At 36.9% G+C, this 24,154-nt stretch overlaps 1 long non-coding RNA gene across 1 annotated transcript in view; it reads left to right on the forward strand.

Annotated features, from left to right (window-relative positions):
- LOC141394811 (uncharacterized) overlaps nucleotides 1-24,154 on the forward strand; it is a 248,386-nt gene that overhangs the window by 121,601 nt on the left and 102,631 nt on the right. The window contains exon 3 of the long non-coding RNA XR_012410492.1: nucleotides 24,046-24,073. This is a non-coding gene — a long non-coding RNA (uncharacterized lncRNA). The remainder of the gene's footprint in view (nucleotides 1-24,045; nucleotides 24,074-24,154) is intronic.

The following is a 24,154-nucleotide window of genomic DNA, read 5'->3' on the forward strand; positions in this document are numbered from 1 at the left end:
TGATTTTACCTGTCAATTACCCGCACGTTTTGTATTACCTAAACCAAAGTCAAAAATAATTTTCGCCTTCCAAAAGATAAAAAAGTAAATGCAATTTGGTTTTCGCAACAATGTAAACCATTGCAAATTATATGTTATGGTGAAGAAATTTACATTTCTCAAATATTGGTGATATAAAAAAAAAAACAAAACAAAACAAAAATAACCACTGCAATGTGAATAAAATGTGCCATTGACAGGAGATGGGAACAATGAAAATACAGAAACTGCCTCTTTCAAAATTGATTGGAACAAAGAAAGCAATTTTGCAGACAAACATAGAAATGAAGAAAAAACAAAAACGTTATAAAAATGTTGCCAGCAAATGAAAAAATGTTAAAAGCAGACATAACCATGGTGGCGGTTGGTTGCAATGACATGACACAGTCAACGGCTGGGCTATGTGATGGACGAACTCCTCTCAACAAATGATGATGTGGTGGCAATGTCTATTTACTTATGTATGTACGTAGGTAAGAGTATATTGTCCCGTTTGGGTGCCACATTGATCGAAGTTTGTAATAAAAGAAAACGTGCAACATTCGTTTAGTGCAACACACATAAAAAAACGAACAATATTACCGCATACCACAAGCTGTGTACCACTACCAATGGCACCAATGGTTGTTGGTAGTGGGAAAGCAATTTGTGTGTTCGGTACCGGCATGGTTGCATGTTGCAGTGTGTGTGTGAGAGTGTGTTTGGGTTTATATCTTCCATTTGGTCCAATTGCATTAACCGGTGTTGAAAATCACCTTAACAAAGCACTTGGTAATAACGGTACTGGCAACAGCAGCGGCATCCAAAACTATGCTTACCTTAAATTTCAATGAATTACAACAATAACAACTACTACCACAACAATAATGGTGTGTGTTGCCTGAGGTAACCTCTCATGTACCACTGTACATCATGTTGTGCACAATGTTATGAAAAAATGCAACAACAAAACCTGAAAACAAAATGAAATTAAAGAAACAAAAGATGGCCACGCCATTAAAAGAAAGTTAATATGTATCTGCCAGCGGAACAGGCAAGTGAATGATGTTTATAAGATTGGGTCGAAATTTTTTTCAACAGTCTTACATATTGGTGGAAATAATTAACCTAGTTGGTGAATACTACAATTATCCACTTTGGTGAATATTCAAATTATCGAAAACGGTGGTCAATAAAAATATCCACATTGGTATAAATTTAACCAAGTAGGTGGATAACAAAATTATTCATGAAGGTCTATCAGAGAATCCTTTCTTTCAGAAAGGGTCAACAAGAGCAGCTTTTCTTGCTGAAAGGGTATATAAGACCACCCTTCCTTGCTGAAAGGGTATATAAGACCACTCTTCCTTGCTGAAAGGGTATATAAGAGCACCCTTTCTTGCTCAAAGGATATATAAGAGCACCCTTTCATTCCGAAAGGATCTGTAAGAGCAGCCTGTCTTTCAGAAAGAGTTTATAAGAGCACCCAGAAGCGCACCCTTTCTTTCAGAAAGGGTCAATAAGATCACCGTTTCGCTTAGAAAAGGTCTATAAGAGCACCCTTTCTTTCAGAAATGACCTATAAGAGAAAGGATCTTATAAGAGTATCATTTATTTCAGAAAGACCAGATTTTCTTTCAAAAAGGGAATAGAAGAATAGCCTTACTTTCAGTACCCTTACTTTCAGGAAGGGTCTACATCCAGGTATCAGTTAACTTCATCTTCTTTAAGTAAAGAGAACATTTTCTTCTAGAATGGGTTTTAAAAGAGCGCCTTTTTCCAGAAAAGAGCACACTTTCATTCAGAAAGGGGTCGTAAAAGAGCTCTCTTTCTTTCAAAAAGGAAACTATAAGAGCATCCTTTCTTTCAAAAAGAGTCGTAAAAGAGGGTCCTATAAGAGCACTCTGTCTTTCAGAAAGGGTCCAATAAGAGCACTTTTCTCTCAGAAAGGGTCCTATAACAGCACCCTTTCTTTCAAAAAGGATCCTATAAAAGCACCCTTTCTTTCAGAAAGGATTATATGAGAGCACTCTTTCTTTCAAAAAGGAACATATAAGAACACCCTTTCTTTCCAAAAGGAAACTATAAGAGCACCATTTCTTTCAGAAAGGGTCCTATAAGAGCACCCTTTCTTTCAGAAAAAGTCATAAAAGAGCGGGCCCTATAAGGACACCCTTTCTTTCAGATAGGTGCCTATAAGAGCACCGTTTCTTTCAGAAAGAGTCATAAAAGAGGGTCCTATAAGATCACTCTTTCTTTCAAAAAGGAACCTATAAGAGCACCCTTTCTTTCAGAAAGGGTCCTATAAGAGCACTCTTTCTTTCAAAAAGGAACCTATAAGAACACCCTTTCTTTCAGAAATGGTCCTATAAAAGCACCCTTTCTTTCAGAAAGAGTCATAAAAGAGGGTCCTAGTAGAGCACTCTTTCTTTCAAAAAGGAACCTATAAGAGCACCCTTTCTTTCAGAAATGGTCCTATAAGAGCACCCTTTCTTTCAGAAATGGTCCTATAAGAGCACCCTTTCTTTCAGAAAGAGTCAAAAAAGAGGGTCCTATAAGAGCACTCTTTCTTTCAAAAAGGAACCTATAAGAACATCCTTTCTTTCCAAAAGGAAACTATAAGAGCACCATTTCATTCAGAAAGGGTCCTATAAGAGCACCCTTTCTTTCAGAAAAAGTCATAAAAGAGCGAGCCCTTTAAGAACACCCTTTCTTTCAGAAAGGGTCCTATAAGAGCACCTTTCTTTCAGAAATGGTCCTATAAGAGCACCCTTTCTTTCAGAAAGAGTCATAAAAGAGGGTCCTAGTAGAGCACTCTTTCTTTCAAAAAGGAACCTATAAGAGCACCCTTTCTTTCAGAAATGGTCCTATAAGAGCACCCTTTCTTTCAGAAAGAGTCATAAAAGAGGGTCCTATAAGAACACTCTTTCTTTCAAAAAGGAACCTATAAGAGCACCTTTTCTTTCAGAAAGGGTCCTATAAGAGCACTCTTTCTTTCAAAAAGGAACACCCTTTCTTTCAGAAAGGATCCTATAAGAGCACCCTTTCTTTCATAAAGGGTCCTATAAGAGCACTCTATCTTTCAAAAACGAACCTATAAGAGCACCCTTTCTTTCAGAAAGGGTCCTATAAGAGCACACTTTTTTCAGAAAGGGTCCTATAAGAGCACACTTTTTTCAGAAAGGGTCCTATAAGAGCACTCTTTCTTTCAGAAAGAGTCCTAAAAGAGCACCCGTTCTTTTAGAAAGAGTACTAAAAGAACACCATTTCTTTAAAAAAGGTTCCTATAAGAACACCCCTTTTTACAAAAAGGGTCTTTAAGAGCACCCTTTCTTTCAAAAAGGGTCTGTAAGAGCGTCCTTTCCTTCAAAAAGGGTGTATAACAGTACCCTTTTATTCACGCTTTTTTCAAAAAGGGTCGATAAGAATGCCCTTTTGTTCAGAAGGAGCCAATAAGAGCATCTTTTCATTCAGAAAGGGTCTATAAGAGTACCCTTTCTTTTAGAAAGGGTCCTATAAGAGCACCCATTCTATCAGAAAGAGTCCTTTAATTCTATCAGAAAGAGTCCTTTCAGAAACTGGTCTGTAAGAGCAGCTTTCTTTCAGAAAGGGTCGATAAGAGCACCCTTTCTTTCAAAAAGGTTCATATAAAAACACCCTTTATTTCAAAAATGGTCCTATAAAAACACCCTTTCTTACAAAAACGGTCTATAAGAGGACTCTTTCATTCAGAAAGGGTCTGGGTTCAGGTATCAGTTAACTTCATCTTACAAACCGAATGAAATTTTCAACGGTGACAAAATACCCCTTAGGGAATTTCAGCCATGTAAAATTTCTGTACAAGTAAGTGGTCTCGAAGATATGGTCGGGGATGACCTACACATGACTCTTATAACTGTCGAAGATAACACAGAGCAAGAAAGTGGAAAATTCCTCGATCAAATGGAAAGACTTGCTCTTATAGAACATCCCCCCGCAGGTCATATTACTTAATCTCAACCTAATGGTCAACGACCTGGACGATCCCGGCCGAGTGTACTAAGGAAGATGAGAGTAACATAGATGAAGGGAGTGGGGACTCTAATGCTCAACTAACAGCAAGTCCAGTTCCAGGTAGTAACAGGACAGAATGTAGGTCGAAGGAGACTTAATTAAAAGTAATCACAGGTACATGATATAAGTCGAAAGTGGTTACCCTCATGTACCTCAATGCGAGCTTTAATGGCTGCGGCGACAAGCAATAAGGTGAATAAGACAACAACTTCTGCATCAAGCAACGTGGTGGAGTCCGATTTTGTTATGATTAAATCAGGAGTGGATAGTAAACATCTTTTAAAACTCGTACTCTGCGAGTACCCCCACTCACAGATACATTTCAATCGCGAGTAAAAACGAACAAATCGTACTTTTTGCTCGCACTCTTCGAGTACTCCCACACGTGAAGTTGTCCAAACTTGGTTTACGTTCAAAAGTCCACTCCTTACGGTACCACCCACATAAATGATCAACATTTTTATTTATGTGCGGTTAAGGGTCTGTGCGAGAACCCTTTGAAAATTGTTGCCGAAGGTACTCCTAGTAGCCCTGTTTACAGAGATATGATGTTATTCGTGGGCAAGTCCATGTTTCCTGATATAAAGGTACTATTGAGAGGAAGGACTCCCAAAATAAGACACACTTCCAAAATGACTATGTCGGTCCGATCCTTTAGGTAACTCCCCCGCAAAACTTTTTAGTTTTTAGATATACATTATCTTTGTCGGCAAGTTCATACGCTCAAAATTCTGAAGACCCGCTAATTCAATTCACACAGCCTGATATTATGTACACCTCTGTCGACTGATACTTTTTTACTTGTTGGTACAAGTTTTGGTATAGCCTTATATAACGGCAGGTTTCAGGTATTTTGACGTTTTTAGCTAAATTATTCGGTCCGAAAATTCTATAATTTGGATTTAGAGTTTAGTGAACATGATTTTGGAATGGCCCACATATTTCAGATATTTTGACGGATTTAGCTACATTAGTTGTGTTCTTTTACTTACCTGAGGTTACTATTTTTAACCAGCAAAGCGTTCCTTAACCCCAAAAAGTGGTAAAACTGGAACCAATTTTTAAGAGAGAGGGAGAGGAGAGAGAACAAAAATGCCTTTCTCTTCTACCACAGGCTACCAAACAAATTTCTTCGGTAAAAAATGGTCCACACTTAGAATCATTGCCTCAGAACTTCCACCCTGCAAACCACACACTTCTGAACTCCCACCCTGCGAACAACCCCATTTCGAACTTCCAACATCCGAACCACCCCATTCCGAACTTCCAACATCCGAACCACCCCATTCCGAACTTCCAGCCTCCGAACAACCCCCTCCGAACCTATTTGGTCCATACTTTGCACATCGTGAAATTTGTACCAGACTTAAATAAAGTTCCAATATGGGCTCAATCGGTCCATTCCTTCGGGTACCTCCCACACAAAATTTGGAAAAGGTTCAGTTTAGGAGCTGCACTCGAATCGCTTTGATTTTCGGTCCACTCCGATCGGTCCACTCCTTCAGGTACCTCCGGCACAGAAGTTCAAAAATGTTCGAATTAGCTATAATTTGGCACTTAGGGTTCCTGGAGGCCAAGGAACATATCTACAAAAAATTATGTATATAGGTCCAAGTTTTGGTATAGCCCCCATATAACGGTACCTCCCGATTTGAGGTATTTTCACGTTCTTCGCCACATTTGCAGACAGAATTAGCTATAATTTGGCATTTAGGGTTCCTGGGGGGCAAACAACATATCTACAAAAAATTATGTATATAGGTCCAAGTTTTGATATAGCCCCCATATAACGGTACCTTCCGATTTGAGGTATTTTGAGTTTTTACGCCACATTTGCAGACCGAATTAGATATAATTTGGCAGGTCAAAAAACATATCTACAAAAAATATGGATATAGGTCCAAGTTTTGGTATAGCCCTCATATAACGGTTCCTACCGATTTGAGGTATTTTGGTGTTTTTCGCCACATTTTCAGATCGGATTTTCGACCCGGCCGAACTTAACACTTTTTTACTTGTTTTTTATTTTATTTTAATTTTTTTTATTTTTATTTAATTTTTTTATTATTTTTTATTATTATTTTATTTTATTTCTTTACTCATTTTTAATAACACCAGTTTCTTTTCACTTTTGTTTTTCGCGTCCCATTTTTACGTGTCATTGCCAAGTAGAAAATAATGCAAACAAAGATAATTAAATGTTCTGTGGAACAAATAGAATCCACACTTTGCAAGAGAACAGAGAGACTTAGCAAGATGGCGGAAAAATGAAGCAAGAGAGCACAACAACTTTGCGAAAGATAACAGTAATACTAAAGCTTCGTTCCCGTACTTTTTAATAGTAAAACTCGTAAAAAAGAGAACTGTAAAAAATTGTTCTCACACAAAAGTTTTTTGAAATAGTTCGGGAACGGAAAAATAGAAAATACGTCAAAAAACTGGAACAAATGTCAAAGTCGGCGTACCAGCCAATCAGACGCCGGCAACCATGTTACTATTTTTTACACGCCAAATTTGTCGAGTAAAAAGTTGTTAAAGAGAGCGTAATTCAGCGCCATTTTTGTTTAAAGAGAAGTGAACATTTTACAACTTTTTTGTGAGCGGGAACGGTCATAAAAGTTGTAAAAACTTTTTAGTTCTGGAACAAAGCTTAAAATTTGCAAGTACAAAGAGAAACTGAAAAGTAATTTTGTGGAACAAAAAAAAAAAAGATCTCTTTTCAAAATAGCTACTTTTTGATAAGTGCAAAGTGAAAAGCGATAAGTTGTTTCGTGGAATTGGGCCCAGATCTACCATTTTTTCGTTCCTTTACTTTTCTGGTAAAACTGGTCATGAGAGAGAAATTTTAAGCAATTTTGACAGTTTCTTCTCTTCTCTTCTCTTTTTCCACTTTTACCATTAAAAAGTAAAGGAACAAAGCTATTTTTAGACCGAAGTCGAAGACAAGTACTGCCAAGTTAAAGTCAATGAAGACGGTCCCTCAGTACCGTTCATCCCTTACGTCATTTTTTACTACGGGAGCAAATACAAGGATTAAAACTATAGTCCCTTGGCGACCCTCTTAATTATAATTTTTTTTTCAAAATTAAACACATACTGAGCCATTTTTTCGTTCCTTTACTTTTCTGGTAAAACTGGTCATGAGAGAGAAATTTTAAGCAATTTTGACAGTTTCTTCTCTTCTCTTCTCTTTTTCCACTTTTACCATTAAAAAGTAAAGGAACAAAGCTATTTTTAGACCGAAGTCGAAGACAAGTACTGCCAAGTTAAAGTCAATGAAGACGGTCCCTCAGTACCGTTCATCCCTTACGTCATTTTTTACTACGGGAGCAAATACAAGGATTAAAACTATAGTCCCTTGGCGACCCTCTTAATTATAATTTTTTTTCAAAATTAAACACATACTGAGCAAGAAATAAATAAACTTGAAGAAGAAGCACATTGAGAAGTACCCATCATAAAATAAAGTGAAGCCAATGCAATGCAACCAACAGTCAGTCGTCGTGCATTGAGTTAAACATGAAACATCGTAAAGTTTTGTCTGCAATAACACCAACGTAAATATGTATATGAAAGAAAAAAAAAGAAATACTCGAAAGTGCAACAACACCAAGAAAACACATCGTCAAAAACTGGTCAATGATTTTGAACACTCTCCGGCGAACACACAACAGACGACCCACGTAGACGTCATACATACCTTTTGTGAAAACAAAAATTGCAACGGGAATTTGCGAATTACACATGGCTGTCTTTCTACTTTATGATCGACCGGAATGCAGGATGACGATTGAAGTGCAACAGCAGCGGCAGCAAGCACCTCAAAGCTCAAATGGTCAGATGGGAAAAGTCAAACGGATGGATGAAACGGCACAACAGCAGCAGTCAGACAAAAGAATGGATGTGGATGCCTACGTATGCCATCCATATATTGTGGTATGCTGGTGTTGATGTGATTGTGTGGTTTGGCTGGTGGGTCTTGTTATAAGTGGCCAGGTCAAAAAGGTACAAAAAATGCAAAAAAAAAAAAAGACTACCACAGACACCAGTCTGTATTTTTTTGTGAAAATTATGACATGCACTTGCCTTAACATTCATAATTAATGGTCAAGATTTATGCATTGATCACCAACAAAAACATCGACGTACATAAAAAATACTTTGCTTGATGTTCTCTGCCTGCCCTCGCTCAGTTGCTAAGCTTTATGGTGGCTGTATATTCCAGTAAGTGGGTTGTTTACTGGTTTGAATATTGAAAGGTGATTATTATGATTTATTTTAATGACAGGCCGGATTGATATCACTGAAATCTGAAAAGTTACCAAACAACAGCCGCCAAACTGCCAGCTGAAAGGTGTTAAAGGTATACCGACAAATTGTCACACGGTCACAAGGCAGTTTTTTTTAAATTTCTGGTTTTGAACTTTAAAGAAGTGGCAAATTGAAAAAAATGCAGGAATGATTTTGTGGGGTTTTGTAATATCGATGTTTTGTCGAGCCAGATTTACAAAGAGAATATTGTTTTAAGACAATATAGAGGCAATATGCATTGATATTACCTAATGCTCTTCTATGAGAAGACCACGATGTTCTTCTCTTCGATGGAAAGACCTATTAGCCTTCTATGAGAAGATCTACGGAAGACTAATTGCTCTTCCATGAGAAGACAGATTGGCCTTTTATAAGAAGACCTATTAGTTTTCTATTAGAAGACGTTTGGTCTTCTAGGAGAATAACTATTGGTCTTCTATGAGAAGTCATATTAACCTTCTACGAGAAGAACTGTTAGTTGTTGGACATCTATGAAAGAACCTATTGACCTTCCATGGGAAGATCTCTTGGTCTTATTTGAGAAGACTTATGAACTTGCACAGTACAAGACAATATTACTACCATACAGGAAACACGATGATTTTGGAAAGGCGTTACAACAACACCTCAAGGTGATGCCATGATACACTTCAGTGAAGATAAGACAAATTATTCAACATCATTCAGGTGAAAGGTACCGCCTACGGGGCTATATAAAAGTGTTGACCTATCTTTAAAATTTTTGGTGGAAAAGTTTTATAACTGCAGGGAACCTCAAAAGTCAAATTGCGGGTAGTTCCGTCAAACAATGTAGCAGAGTCCTTAAAAATACCGAACATCAGGAGGTAGCGATATATACCAAAACATGGACCTATGTTGACGATTTTAGAGAAGAAGTTTTGTGCCACAGAGCACCTCAAATGTCAAATTACAGCTAGTTCGGGTAAAAATTGTAGATCAAATCCTCAAAGTAACGAAAATCGGGAGGTAATGTTATATGGGGGCTATACCAAAACATGGACCTATGTTTACGATTTTTGGTGGACATGTTCTGTGACCTCTGTAGTGCGATTCTCTAACACATTTTTTGAATTACCGACAAAAATCGGACCGACAAATTGATCACGTTGTGATAGATGGAAGACATTAATCGAGGTAAGATCGTTTCAGCATTGATATTTTTCGTGTTGCAACAAAATTAAACGCAGGAAATAAAGAACGAACAGGCACACCACGGAAGTTGGACATCTGTAAGCTGCAATCACAAGACATAGTCTCAGCATTTTCCACTTAACTTGCCCAATTGCTTAACGAAAACACTCCTCGTTCTGATGACATGTATGCAAACGCCCGCAAAACTCATACTTGTATATCAGAGATCTCAACTAAGGATTTCATAGTATGACCAGGAGTATCGTGAAGCTCATAAATAGAAAAATGTGGCATATGGGGCTATTCGGCAATCATTAGCAAAGCTATGCTCACAAAAGAGTTATCAGAAGAAAAGGAGAGTGGAGAATTATCTTTTCCACTGAAAAAATTAGAGAAAAAATCGAAATGTTCAGTAGCCAAGCTGAAGTCTGAAAATTTCACCAACGAGTGTAACATCAAATTGATGAATTTGGTACAGGCTCATCCTCCAGTAATCTAATAACAGATACAGATAGTGTGCTCCGGATTTCCATATCCATTTCCTCAAACTATTTGTATCCAATACTAGTGAATACGATGAAGATACAGATCTAGTCGCAGGAGATGCTATTGAGTGTATACCATCCAGGCAAAACGTGGTAAAGACAGAAAATGGCCGACTGAAGAATAATAAGGCCGCAGCAGCCGATGGGTTAACAGCCAAGCTGTTCTAGACTGGAGTTGACACGCTGATATGGTGTATGCATCACCTAGTTAGCACCACCTGATTTCTTCTGTTGCCTTTACAAGACCTCTAAAGGTCCTCTGTTTCCTATAGAAATCCTCTACGCATCCTCGTTTCCAACAGAAGATGTCTAAAGGTTTTCTGTTTTCTATAGACGACTCAAGAAAACTTTTGTTCATTTCGACAAGTAACCAGTGACTGTCGCTGATTCTCCCATCGGATGAGCTCTGTCAATCATTACCATTCGAACTGGCGGTCACCCTGATTTACCATCGCAGAAACAATGACGCTTCGAAGACAGGTTTCGATTAGCAATCAGTGACTCATTTTCCCTGCGTGGTCACCTCTGTCAACAATTGCAACTCGAAGGTCGTCAGCGTTCGTTCTTTGGTCGGTCTAAGATATGTTTTTTTTTGCGTTGTGCGCCTTCTCAGTACTCGTCTTTTTGGTCAAGGACAGCTGCATAAGAGGTGGATGGGTTTACTGAGAGCCTTCGCAAGAGCAAACCGGCTTCACAGTTTTTTGCTGCGGAGCTTAGTTCGATTTTCCAGAGGATTATGGCGTCTCAGTCGCTGTTGACTTCCGTACGGCCTGTGGAAGTTCTTAGCTCCACCCTTGTCTTTCGCGTTTGAGACGGGCTTAAAATCAGGTCCCTTCGTTAATTGATCCTCTTTTACGGATGTAGTTTGGTTAAGTGTTAAGTTTTTAGCCTTCTTCATTCTCTTATGGATTGGGTTTGGCTTCAGAACAGAATTCGACTCCACCACGTTGCTTGAGGCAGTAGTTTTCATCTTATCCATTTTTGTTGTTTGTCGTTAGAGGCATGGAAAGCTCGCGTCGACGTAAATGAGTGTAAGTTCTTTGGAATTTTCTCATGTACTTGTGTTTACTTCTGATGAAGAAGGCCTACTTCGCAGAATGCAATTTCGCATCCCGACCCATGAATGTGCTAAGATACATAACATCACGTTTGCAGTGATTTGTATCTTTAATTTCTTTGGCAGATCTGTTCTTAGAGTTATTTACTCTTGTTGGAGTCTCCGTGGACCTTCATCGTCAGTCAATGTCCGTTTGACATTCTGCTCTGAAGTTTAATACCGATGTGTGCCCATGTAGGACCAGCAGGAACTGGGCTTCTCGCCTGTTGAGCATGAGAGTCCATACTCCCTCCATCCTCGTTACTGTCACCTTTCTTAGAAGACTTGGTCGGGATCGTGTTGCTCAGCTCGTCGTTGGTCAGGGTCAGATGGAGTAACAGCTCATTTCCGTTTTTTCACTTCAACTCAATTCTTATTCCATATCTTACAAAAACCTCCTTCCCATGCGCAACCCGGTAAGTCGCGCCCAACAGTAGAATGGCTTCTCCGATATTATCCGTGCCAATGTTCATCCTCCTCCCATATTGTAGGCTTTCTCTCCCCCGCTGAAACGTGTAAGGCTTTCACAGTTATACCCTCAGCCTTTAGGCTAACGAGGGTGTATACGACCAAAAATATGCCTCATCGAAATAATGGTAAGTTAGTTTCGATCCCGAAATTAGTTTCAGACAATTTGGAGTTGATTTAGCCATGTCCGTCTGTCTGGTGCGCAGGATAACTCCCGAACTGATTAACCGATTTGTTCCAAAATTTGGATTTCGTAATATTTTGCCCAAACTTAGTTTAAGTTGGAATATGTGCCACATCGGTCCACTCCATCGAGTACTTCCCCTATGGCATCATGTATAGTGGCTGGAGCGCACGATAACTCTCGAACAGATCAACCGATTCGATCTAAAATTTATCTTTCGTACTATTTGGTCCAAACTTAGTTTAAGTTCGAAGATGAGCAATATCAGTAAATTCCTTACAGTACCTCCCCTACAAAAGTTCAAAACTTTTCTCTAAAATGGGGCGCACGATAACTCTCGAAGGTAGTCACCGAGGTGGTCCATAATTTGCACATTGTAATATTTCTACGATGATCATATCAATTCCGATCAAATCAGTTTCCAATTCCGAAGTAGTGGACCTAAATATACCATTTAGGTATACTACTTGGGTACCTCCCTCAAAAAATTTCAGAAAAGTGCAGTGTAAGACCTCCTCTCGAATACCTTTGATTTTTGCTGTAACAGTTTATATTCACTGCCCCCATTACGACGATACAAGTTTTTTCTGTGGCAAGTCCATACTTCCTGAGTAAATAACCCGATAACTTTAAAAGTTGGCCTTCGTAATATTTTGTCCAAATTTAATTTCACCTCGAAAATGATCCATACCATTCTTCTCCTTGGGGTACCTCCCCCACAAAAGTCCAAAATTTTTCTTAAATACACTTTAGGATCCGTTGAAAGATCCTTTGGAAATTTATACCGAAGCTACTCCTTGTGGTCCTGTTTACAGCGATATTATATTTTCGTGCGCAATTCCATGCTCTAAATTATACAGTGACCCCCTGAAATGAAAGGTGGTCGTGATATCTATCGAAAACAAATATAACAAGTAAAAAAGTAACAGTCGGCTTTGCCGACAGAGATATACCCTCAGCCTGTGTATATTATTAAACATTTTTTTCCCAAAATACGTATGAATTTAAACATTTTGGGCGTTTGAACCGACAAAAATGTTGATTAGGATTAAATATCAAAAGTTTTGCGGAGGAGATACTAAACGGAATTGATCGACATTGACCATTATGGAAGTGGATCTCCAGCCACAACATATGGTGCCACAGCGGGTTTTTACACTCTTCGGGCTGTTTGCTCAATAAGTGTTGACTTGCTCCTAAAAAACTTTTACCATCGTAATTGAGGCAGCGAATGCAAGTTTCTTCAACAAAAATCAAAGTGATTCGATATCAGGTCTTAAAGTGAACTTATCCGAAATTTTGTGTGGGAGGTACCGGATGGAGTGGACAAATATAGTCCATATTTGAACCTGATCTACATCTGGTAGATATATTAGTATGTGTAAAGTATAGACCAATTTGGCCACTCCCTTCAAAAGTTACCGTACAAACAATTTTCCCGAACATTTTTGAACTTTTGTGGGGGAGGTACCTGAAGAAGTGGACCTATATGGCTTATCTTCAAACTTAAACTATGTTTGAACAAAATATTACTAAGGACAAATTTTGGACCGAATCGGCAGATCCGCTCGAGAGTTATCTTGCGCTCCAACCACCTCACACGGTGTCATAGGGGTTTTTTGCATCTTTCAGGCTATTTTCTCAGGAAGTATGGACTTGCCCCTGATAAAACTTGTAGCGTCGTATGAAGAGCAGTGAATACAAGTTACTAAAACAAAAATCAAAGCGATTCGAGAGATGGCCCTAAACTATGTGGGAGGTACCCCACTTTTTGTGTGGGAGGTACCAAAAGTAGCGGACCGATTGAGTCCATATTGAAACCTTATCTAAGCCTGGTACGCATTTCACGATGGGCAAAGTATGGACTAATTCGGTTACTCTCTTCAAGAGTTATCGTGCGCACAAATTTTCCGAACATTTTCGAACTTTTGTGGGGGAGGTACCGGAAGGAGTGGACCGATATAGCCCATCTTCGAACTTATACTAAGTTTGGACAAAATATTACAAAAGCCACATTTTGGACCGAATCGGTTGATCCGTTCGAGAGTTATCGTGCGCTCCAGCCAGCCAGACAGACAGACGGTCGCACATGGCTAAATCAACTCCAAATTGTCTGAAACACATTTCGTCCAAACATACTTGGGGTCTAAAACCATTATTTCGATGAGGCACATTTTGCCCGTATGAAAGTGTATGTATATACCCTCTTTAGCATAAATGCTGAGGGTATAATGAATGACTCCCAAAAATTAGATCCACTTCCAAAATGGTACCTACTCCGGTACTCGATATAACCATGCCTGTCTGTCCGCCATTCTGTTGGAAACAAGATACAGCTAGCAATTTTCAAGATAGAGCTTTGTAATTTGGTATAGACGTTTATATTACTCCTAGGATGTTTGGTATTGCTAATAGGCTATATCGGTCCACGTTATGATATAGCCGGCATAGAACGGTACCACCCGAGTTTCTGTATTTCGAAGGTTTTAACCTCATTATCACAACAAAATGTCTGAAATTTGGTACTTAGTCTTCATTGGGGATATAAAGCTTTCTCCAAGAAACTTGTCGGTACAGGTCCACGCCTTAATATAGCCACCAGAGAACGGTACCTCCATATTTCCGGTATTTTGAAGATTGTGGCCTCACTATTCCTCAGAAATGACAGAAATTTGGTACTTAGTCTTCGTTGGAGGTATAAAACTTTCCCTCAGAAACTTGTCAGTACAGGTCCACGCCTTAGTATAGGCCCCATCCTACCTATTTCCGGTATTTTGAAAGTTGTGGCCTCAATATTCCGCCGAAATGGCTGACATTTGGTATTTGGTCTTCATATGGGGTATTAAACGTTCTATATGAAATTTGTCGGTATAGGTTCAAGCCTTCATATAGCCCCCATAGAACGGTACAACCCGATTTTCGGTATTTTGAAGGTTTTGGCCTTATTATCACACCGAAATGGCTGAAATTGGGTACTATGTCTGCGTTGGGGGTGTAAAAATTTCTCCCAGAAATTCGTCGGTATAGGTTCACGCTTTCATATAGCCCCCATAGAACGGTACCACCCGATTTTCGGTATTTTGAAGGTTGTGGCCACAGCAACCCACCGAAATGGCTGAAATTTGGTATTTAGTCTTTGTCTTTCTGAGTAAAATTCGTCGGTATAGGTCCACGTTTCGACATAGCGTCCCCATAGAACGGTACCTCCCGATTTTCGTAATTCTAAAGGTTGTGACGCCACCGCAAGACTGAAAATTGTTATTTAGTCTTCAATGGGGTTATAAAATATTTCAGAAGAGAATTATCAGTATAGGTCCTCGGGTTCCTATATCCCCCATAGAAGCGTACCTCTTGGTTTTCGGTATTTTGAAGGTTTTAAGGAAATGTCGGAAATTGTACCGCCAGAAATTTGTAGATATAGATCGACGTTTTGATATAGCCCCCCGTGGAACGGTATCTCCAAAATTTCCGTATTTTGAAGGTTAGTCACATTGTTTTGCCGAACTTTGGCTTGAATTTGGTATTTAGTCTTCTTCATAAACGAAAGGAAACTAATTGTTCCATTTTACTTCAATACAACTCGTGGTGGAGGGGTATTACAAGTTCGGCCTGGCCGAACTTAACGCCGTTCTTACTTTTGTACTTGTTATTCTTTCTCCGGGTTATTGTAGCTGCTGTTCTTTATATGAATGAATGAAGCAGCATATTTAAATACAATATGCATAAACCAAAGTAACAGCAATAAACACTGTTTTTAAGACCAAATATACCTACATACATATCTCCATACATATGTATGTATGTACATCCACATGCACTGAAAATACTGGACAAAAGCCTTTAACCCTTGTCTGATATCCGTCCGTTGTATGTCTTGTTGGTATTTCATCAAAGGCCGTCGTCGTCACAGTGTTTTTTTAAATTTTCTGTTTCTTTCTTTTTTGTTGGCAAAGAATTTCACCAAAGGAAATGAAAATATACAGAATGACAATAACAATAAGAACTCTGTTAAGACTTTAAAGTAGACAATAACCTCAACAGCAGCAACAAAATGCACGACCGGCCGGCCTCTGCACCAACGACCGACAAAAACAGCAACAGCCTTAAACAACGTTGTTTGCATACAATCGTGTATTTTCTCTATTGTTGTTGTTGTGTTGTTGTTACTTTTTTGTGTACTCTGGAATGTGGTGTAGTATAGAGAATAATAGATAAGAGTGTTCCGAAAGTTTTTTTGTTTTTGAATTTATGTTCGGTGTTAATAAAACGTATCATTTAAGATGCCAATTCTATTGTAACAACATTTCGCTTATATCGATGAAATCTAAAAGTTCCGATTTTCATTCCGCCCATTATGGGTCACACCAAATAATTTCGAAAGCTTATCAATAATTTCTACATTTTTAAAACAAAAACAAAAAACATTGTTCCACAACATCCCATACGGGACAAGGCATACTTCTCTCATATCAATGAGTTCATCCCGATTCATATGAGCTCAATGATATGGGACCTACTGTTTATCGCCGAGTCCGAACAGCGTATCTTAAGACACCACTTGTGGAGAAGTTTTTCAAGGCGGAAATACTCAGGAAATGTCGCCAACATTACTGAGGAGTATTTTGCCACCGGTGAAAAATGTTTGATGTTGCCTGGCCGGGGAATCGAACCACCTACCTTCTGCATGCAAGGCGGGCATGCATACTATTGCACCGTGGCACCCTACATTTTTAAAGAATATCTCATGCATTACTTCAAACAATTAGAATCTAGACAATTTGGTCGATTGTCGGATTGTTAAAAAGTTATAGAATAGACTTACAGTAGTTTGATTCTTTAACTAATTTTTGTTATTGACAAAAATCGTTAAAATAACCAAGGAACATTTTGAATGAATATTTGAAAGTTTGATTCCACTGTGCGACAAAAAAATGACAGAGGGAGAAAGAGAAATATGAGACACATGTATCGGCGTTTTTAAAGTTTACAGTGGAAAATAACCAATGTAGGCGGGGCAAGTTCCGCCCATTCCCAGTTTTTTTCTCGAAATATTCGAGTTAAGATATCTTGGAATCCTTGCATTTAAGGTATACAGTGTATTTGGCAACTTTACGGAATATTTTTGTTAAAAATTTTAACCCTCATGCGGTTCCCTAAAAGGGTCTTTTTGGTCCTTTTTTTTTGGAAAAATCGTTCAAAGGCTTCTTTAAAATATGATCGTATCAAAACCAAATATTCTACAACTTGTTCGTCATGAAATTTTATTAAAGGTCTCAGAACACCACAAATCTGTAAATCGTGTCTAATCGCCAGGAATCTCTAAAACTGAAAAACACGTTTTAGGGTTAAAGTCGAACTTCATCTGTGTTCATTCAAAACTGTCCCACAAAACATAATTTTAGAGGATGACGTCAAAGACAAAAATATTCTTCGTCAAATTTCACTATGGGTCACCATTACATTATTACATTTACATTATATATCATGAAAATATCAGTATCAATTTTGCTGGAAAAAAAAACATGAAAATATTTCCCAATTTTTTGATGAAATTTTTTCCTTCATTTCTCGAATTGATACATGAAAGTAATATGAAACTTGGTTTTAGCTGAAAAGTGTAAAAAAATTACACAAAATTTCACTATGAGTTGCGGAATAAATCATATATCTAGGTATACTATTTTCTAAGGAAAACTGGACATTTTCCTGCAAAAAAAACATGAAAAATTTTCCAAGTTTTTGATGACGTTTTTTTTCCTTTTTTTCGAGTTGATACATGAAAGTAATATGAAACTTGGTTCTAGGTGAAAAGTGTCAAAAGAAGAAAACTTTCACACAAAATTTCACTATGAGTTTCAGAATAGACCATACATATATGTATCTAGGTATAATATTTTCTTAAGAAAACAAGTAAAAAAGTATCAGTCGGGTTTGCCGACAGAGATATACCCTCAGCCTGTGTAGATTAAAATACTTTTTTTTCCAAAAAAAAAAAAAAAAAAAACGTATATATTTAGGGGGTTTTCAAAGCCGACAAAAATATGGATAAGATCAAAGCTCAAAACATTATATTGCTGTAAACAGGGCCACTAGGAAAACCTTCGGTAAAAATGTCCAAAGGATCCTCGAACAGACCCTTAACCACACAAAAATGTTGAACATTTTTGTGGGTAGTACCACAAGGATTGGACAGATAGGGCCCAAATTTGAACATAAACTAAGTTTAGGCAATATTTAGAGACCCAAAGTTTGGACCAAATCGGTTGCTACGTCTATGAGAAATCGCGCGTACCATTTTAGCGAATATTTTCGAACTTTTGTTAGGGAGGTACCGGAAGGAGTGAACCTATAAGAACCACCTTCGAATTTCATCTAATATTCGAAGAAAAATGACAATATCCAAAGTGTAGACTAACGAAGCATTCGATTCGAGCTCTCCAGCCACTACATATGGTGGCATAGGGGTTTTTTACAACTTTCGGGCTGTTTTCTCAAAAAGTATAGACTTGCCCCTGAAAAAAACTTTTACTGTCGTAATTGAGGCAGCGAATGCAAGTTGCTTAAACAAAAACTAAAGTGATTCGAGAGGAGGTACCCCAAGGAGTAGACACATATAGTCCATATTCGAACCTGATCTATATCTGGTAGATATATTAGGATGTGTAAAGTATGGACAAAATCGGTCACTCTCATCAAGAGTTATCGTACGCACAATTTTTCCGAACATTTTTGAACTTTTGTGGGCGAGGTACCTGAAGGAGTGGATCGACATGGCTTATCTTCGAACTTAAACTAAATTTGCACAAAATATTACGAAGGTCACATTTTCGATCGAATCGGCAGATCCGTTCGAGAGTTATCTTGCGCTCCAACCAATACACACGGTGTCAGAGGTTTTTTTGTACCTTTCAGGCTATTTTCTCAGGAAGTATGGATTTGCCCCTGATGAAACTTATACCGTCGTAGGGGGGCAGTGAATACAAATTGCTATAACAAAAATCAAAGCGAATCGAGAACAGGTCCTAAACTGAACTTTTCCGAAATTTTTTGTGGGATGTACCCGAAGGTGTGGACCGAGTGGATCGAGTCCATATTGGAACATCATCTAAGTCTGGTAGAATTTCACGCTGTGCAAAGTATGGACCAAATCGGTTAAATCCTTCAAGAGTTATCGTGCGCACATATTTTCCGAACATTTCCGAACGTTTGTGGGGGAGGTACCGGAAGGAGTGGACCGATATAACCCATCTTCGTACTTAAACTAAGTTTGGACAAAATATTACGAAAGCCAAATTTTGGACCGAATCGGTTGATCCGTTCGAGAGTTATCGTGTGCTCCAGCTAGACAGACAGACGGACGGACATGGCTAAATCAACTCCAAGTTGTCTGAAACACATTTCGTCCAGTATGAAAGTGTATATCACCAATATTTTTGAAAATTTAACATAGTTAAAGCCAAGGTTTACCCTTTTAGAACACGCGACTTGTGATTGTTTATTATACAAATTAAATGTTTTTGGCTAAAATGAGATGTTTTTGGACGTGGCAAAAAATATTGGCATCAAAAGTTAATTTGCGTGGAAGCTGTCGCTATATTTATGTAAAAAAGTAGGTAAAAATCGGTTGAAGCCAACGTGTCTTTTTTTGTTTTCTCTTGATTTGTGAATTAACCAAACTTTTTCCGATTTTCCTGTCAAAGTAAAAGTAGAAGCAAACTAAATAAGGATCATCTCACTAATGTATTACTTTTAAAAATTTTAACTGCTTCTACCATTAAATGATGCTGCCTTTTTGAAGCCAGATTTACAGTGTTTTTTGACATTTTCTTCTAATTTCATTTCGCAAACAGGGTTTTCAAATAATTGTATATAGGATTGTAGAACTCGCGATTCTGAGTAATTTGATATATGTGTCGTGAATGTAGTCTACACTGCTTCATAGAAATCTGCATCCAAATACAGAAATTTTGTGCGAACATTTTTCTAAAAATCATATTTTTCGGGCCTAATTTTTACAATTGTCATTCGAATTCCTCGTACCCCATTGCACATTTTAGTTTTTTACGTTCCGGATCCAATAAATCATTCCCCATGAAAATCCATCTACTAAAACGCGAGTTACGAGAAATTCCAAAGTAGAAAAATCACCTAAAAATGTTTTTGAAAATATCGCGTATTTTATCGCGTTCGTTTCCACTGCAATGAAACAACAAGTACATCATCTTCGGTTTAGCGGAAAGAGAGATTTGAAAACTTCAATGTTAAGGGAGCTACGTTCATTTTATCCCAAAAAATAGTGTGGGATGCTACACTCACGGGTCTTGATTGATCGCCTTTAAATAGATATATATCGATGTAGATTTTCTTGGTGGACATTGAAATCGGATGCGGACAAAAATTGTATTCACTTTGCACAAATTAGCGATATTTTATAGGTTTTTTAGTGCTAAGATGCAGCCGCTGCTACATCTTAGCCTCCAAATTAAATTTCGAAAAATATATACAAATTAAAAGGTATGGTCTTGCTGTACATGAAAATCACATGCGGACAAAATGATTTTGATAATTACGCGATTTAAAATGCATATAAATTAAAATGGGTTATATGACCTCTATTTCCATTTCAGAAGCCTTGAGATATATCCTCAGCAACCCAATTATCTTGCTCAATAGGAAAGCTTTTATATGAATGTCTATAAAGCAAAATCCGTATATTTTAATGGGAGATTTAAGCAAAATGAAGGAAGTATTCCTATAGATTTTTCCAAAATTCCTATAGATTTTTCCAAAATTTTATACTACATAATGAATGTGAAAAAATATTTTTTCAAACAAAAAATATATATGAAATATTTGACAACATTTGTGATATACCCTCGTTAGCATAAATGCTGAGGGTATAATTATATTACAAATTTATATATTATAGGATGAAATTATTTGTTTAAATTTTGGACCGTAAATTTTACATTATTACATAATCAGTCAAAATCTATTAAAATCCTTCACTTTTTGGGGATATTGTTAAAAGAAGAAATGTTCCAAATCGAATTTCACTAAAAGTCTCTGACTACAAGAAATCTGTAATTGTAAGATATAACATCTTCAGCAGCCCTTGGTTTTGCTATAGGGAATTGCGTATTTTTAATAATTTAAACTAAGATACGTAATCAGGATATGCCCATGGTTGCTCACATTATATGTGAAAATGTGTGAGAGGTTTAAGGCTATGGTGTAGTGCAATATGGGTTAATTGATGACAAAATATCATCAATAAGATATTTTAGGGTCAATTGATAAAGACAATCTGGATAAAAATTGCAAAATATGGCTCTAAACCCTATATTTTCTTTAGAAAATAGTATACCTAGCTAAATGTTGTGTAGAATTTTTTCACTTTTGACACTTTTTATCTAAAACCAAGTTTTACGTTACTTTCATGCATAAAGCAAAAAAAAAAATGAAAAAATGTCATAAAAACAATTTCCTGTTTTTTTCGGCAAAATTGATACTGATATTTTCTTGATGTATAATCGCGGCGATTCTTAACTAAATTTAAATGAAATGTGCTTACACCTGGGATGTTTTTGCGGTTTCTAAAACATTGAGAAAAATAAAAAAACGATAAAAAAATCGCCGGAGCGCTTTTAAAATAAAATAATAAATAATAAATCGCGATCAAAGTTCACATTTGTAATTTTTTCCATGATTGTACCTTTTTTGTGATATACAGCTTATGTTGGGAAATTGCAGTCATCACATTGTTTTATAATGAGACGATACAGTAAGTGAATTGTTCCAATTTGAACTTCTATATCGCAAAAATGGTAAAACATACGATAATATCATAAAGGACTATCTTGTAGAGAATTTTCACTGCTACAAAATTTTCGTTAGTTCCATTTCGATAGCGCTTGCGGTTTCCAAGCAAAATCGCGAAAACCTTTTCATTGTGAAGTTTGACCGCGATTTATTTAAAAATCCCTCCAGCGACTATTTCTTGTTTTTGGATTTTTATCATATATTTATTCATTCAAAGCTAGTTAAGGTGCACCCTGCATGCACCAATTAAAATTTCTGTATCTCAAAAATGGTAAAACCTACGAAAATAACATTGAGATCAATCTTGTAGAGAATTTTCACTGCTATGACACTTTCTTTAATCCTATTTCGATAGGTCTTGCGGTTTCCAAGCAAAATCGTGAAAACCAAAAAAAAAAAAAAAACCCTAAAAATGTGAACTTTGACCCCGATTTATATGAAGATCCCTCCGGCGATTTTTTTGTTCTTTTTTTATTTTTCTCAACTATGAACATTGTAGTTTCAGAAACCGCAAAAACTTCCCAGGTGTAAGCACCTTTCATTTAACTTTAGTTAAGGCGCAACGTGTAACGTAAATATAGATTTCATTTCTTTGATGACCCATAGTGAAATTTTACGAAGAATATGTTTACATGTTGTGGGACAATTTTGAATAAACTCAGATGAAGTCCAACTTTAACCCTAAAACGTGTTTTTTTCCTTTTTAGACATTCCTGGCGATTAGAATAGATTTACAGATTTTGTGTATTCTGAGACCTATAGTAAAATTTTCTGACGAACAATTTTCTAGAATATCTTGATTTGATATGGTCACATTTTAAAGGAGATTTTGAACGATTTTCGAAAAAAGGACCAAAAAGACCCTTTGATGAACCATACGAGGGTTAAAATTTTTAACAAAAATATTTCCCATATCATTCTCAGTGAAGTTGCCAAATACACTTTATACCTTAAATGCAAGGATTCCAAGTAGGGATAGGTAAGTCGACTTTTGGTTAATCGATTAATCGACTTTATGCAGTCAAAAATCTGAAAATCGTTGTCGACTTTTGTCATAATCGATTTTTGAGTTTGCCCATAGATTGTTGACTTGGCGGTTTTATAGTTTCAAAAAACTCGAAAATCGACGAATAGTCCATTATAATCAATTTTCTGCGAAAGTCGAGTTTTAAGACAACTGAAATAATCGCAAGACCGAAAATCGCATTTTTAGTTTTAGACCATAATCGAAAAGTCGAAAAATCGATTATTGTTTTCCATTACCTATCCCTAATTCCAAGATATCTTAACTTGAATATTTCGAAAAAAAAAACTAGAAATGGTCCCCGCCTACTTTGGTTACTTTCCGATGTCAACTTTAAAAACACCGATACGCATGTCTCATATTTTTAGCTCTAATTTCATAATCTACCCGGTTTATCCCATCAAAAAATGAATTTTGTTGCACAGTGTTCTCTAACGTAGTTAGAGATTCGCACTACTGGCCTCATGTGTGCATCTCACCCTAATACATTTACTGATATTGCACATATTCATTTAGATAGAGAGGGAAAAAACATACCACATAATGCTAAGATACATAGAAAATGTATGCATTGTACATACATAAATATGTACATACACATATTTGGTAAACATAGGATTTTGAACTTTTGCATAAATGAGGGCCACAGAACTCTTAGCCGCTAAGCTTTTGAACTGTTGTTTTGTTATGGTTTTGCTGCTGTATAGAACGAGCCCAGCCTTCCAGGCAGCCAGCCAGTCAGTCAGCCGCCATTCATCCATGCAACAACCATAACCTAACCTAACAAACAACAAATTAATGTTAAATAGTCATACCACCACATCAGCCGAGCCACATACCACACATTCATTCATTTATTGTTGCTGTTGTAGCAGCAGAACAAATAACAAAGAATACAAAACTCAAAAAAAAAAAAAATATTAAGTCATGGGTGTATGTGTGTTCCATTTTAGTTCAAAAAAAGTGAATTTTGTTGCACTAAAGTTTAGTGACTAAACAAACAAAATATGTGTATCAAAAAATATATTGCAATTCTTGGTGATTTTTGTTATTAAAACATTTTTATTGAAATTATTTTGTTTTTATTAAATCTGCATCCCTTTACAAGGTGGACAAACATTTTATATGAAAATATGGGGAGGAAATTTGTATATTCATGTGCATACATACATATATGACAGTATGCTGGTTGCTATACTGACACCACAATCCTGCAAAAAATAACATATATTTTCTACGGTAGGCAAATTATATACAATATATTAAATTAACTTTAACTTTACTACCTTTCAATAGACAAACTAACAATCAATTCATTTTACTATATATTTAATTTAATATATGTATATTATTCTCATTTCTTTTATTTCAGAACATTTGAATATTGAATTCATTAAAAGGTATGTAATTCTTAACAGTAGTTATTGAATCATCACTTAATTATAAATTGTTCACTGACCGCTTTTAATCTGTAACCTCTA

Source organism: Musca autumnalis, unplaced genomic scaffold (assembly GCF_047663935.1).
Source record: "Musca autumnalis isolate F117 unplaced genomic scaffold, ASM4766393v1 scaffold_2, whole genome shotgun sequence".
Lineage (NCBI taxonomy): Eukaryota > Metazoa > Arthropoda > Insecta > Diptera > Muscidae > Musca > Musca autumnalis.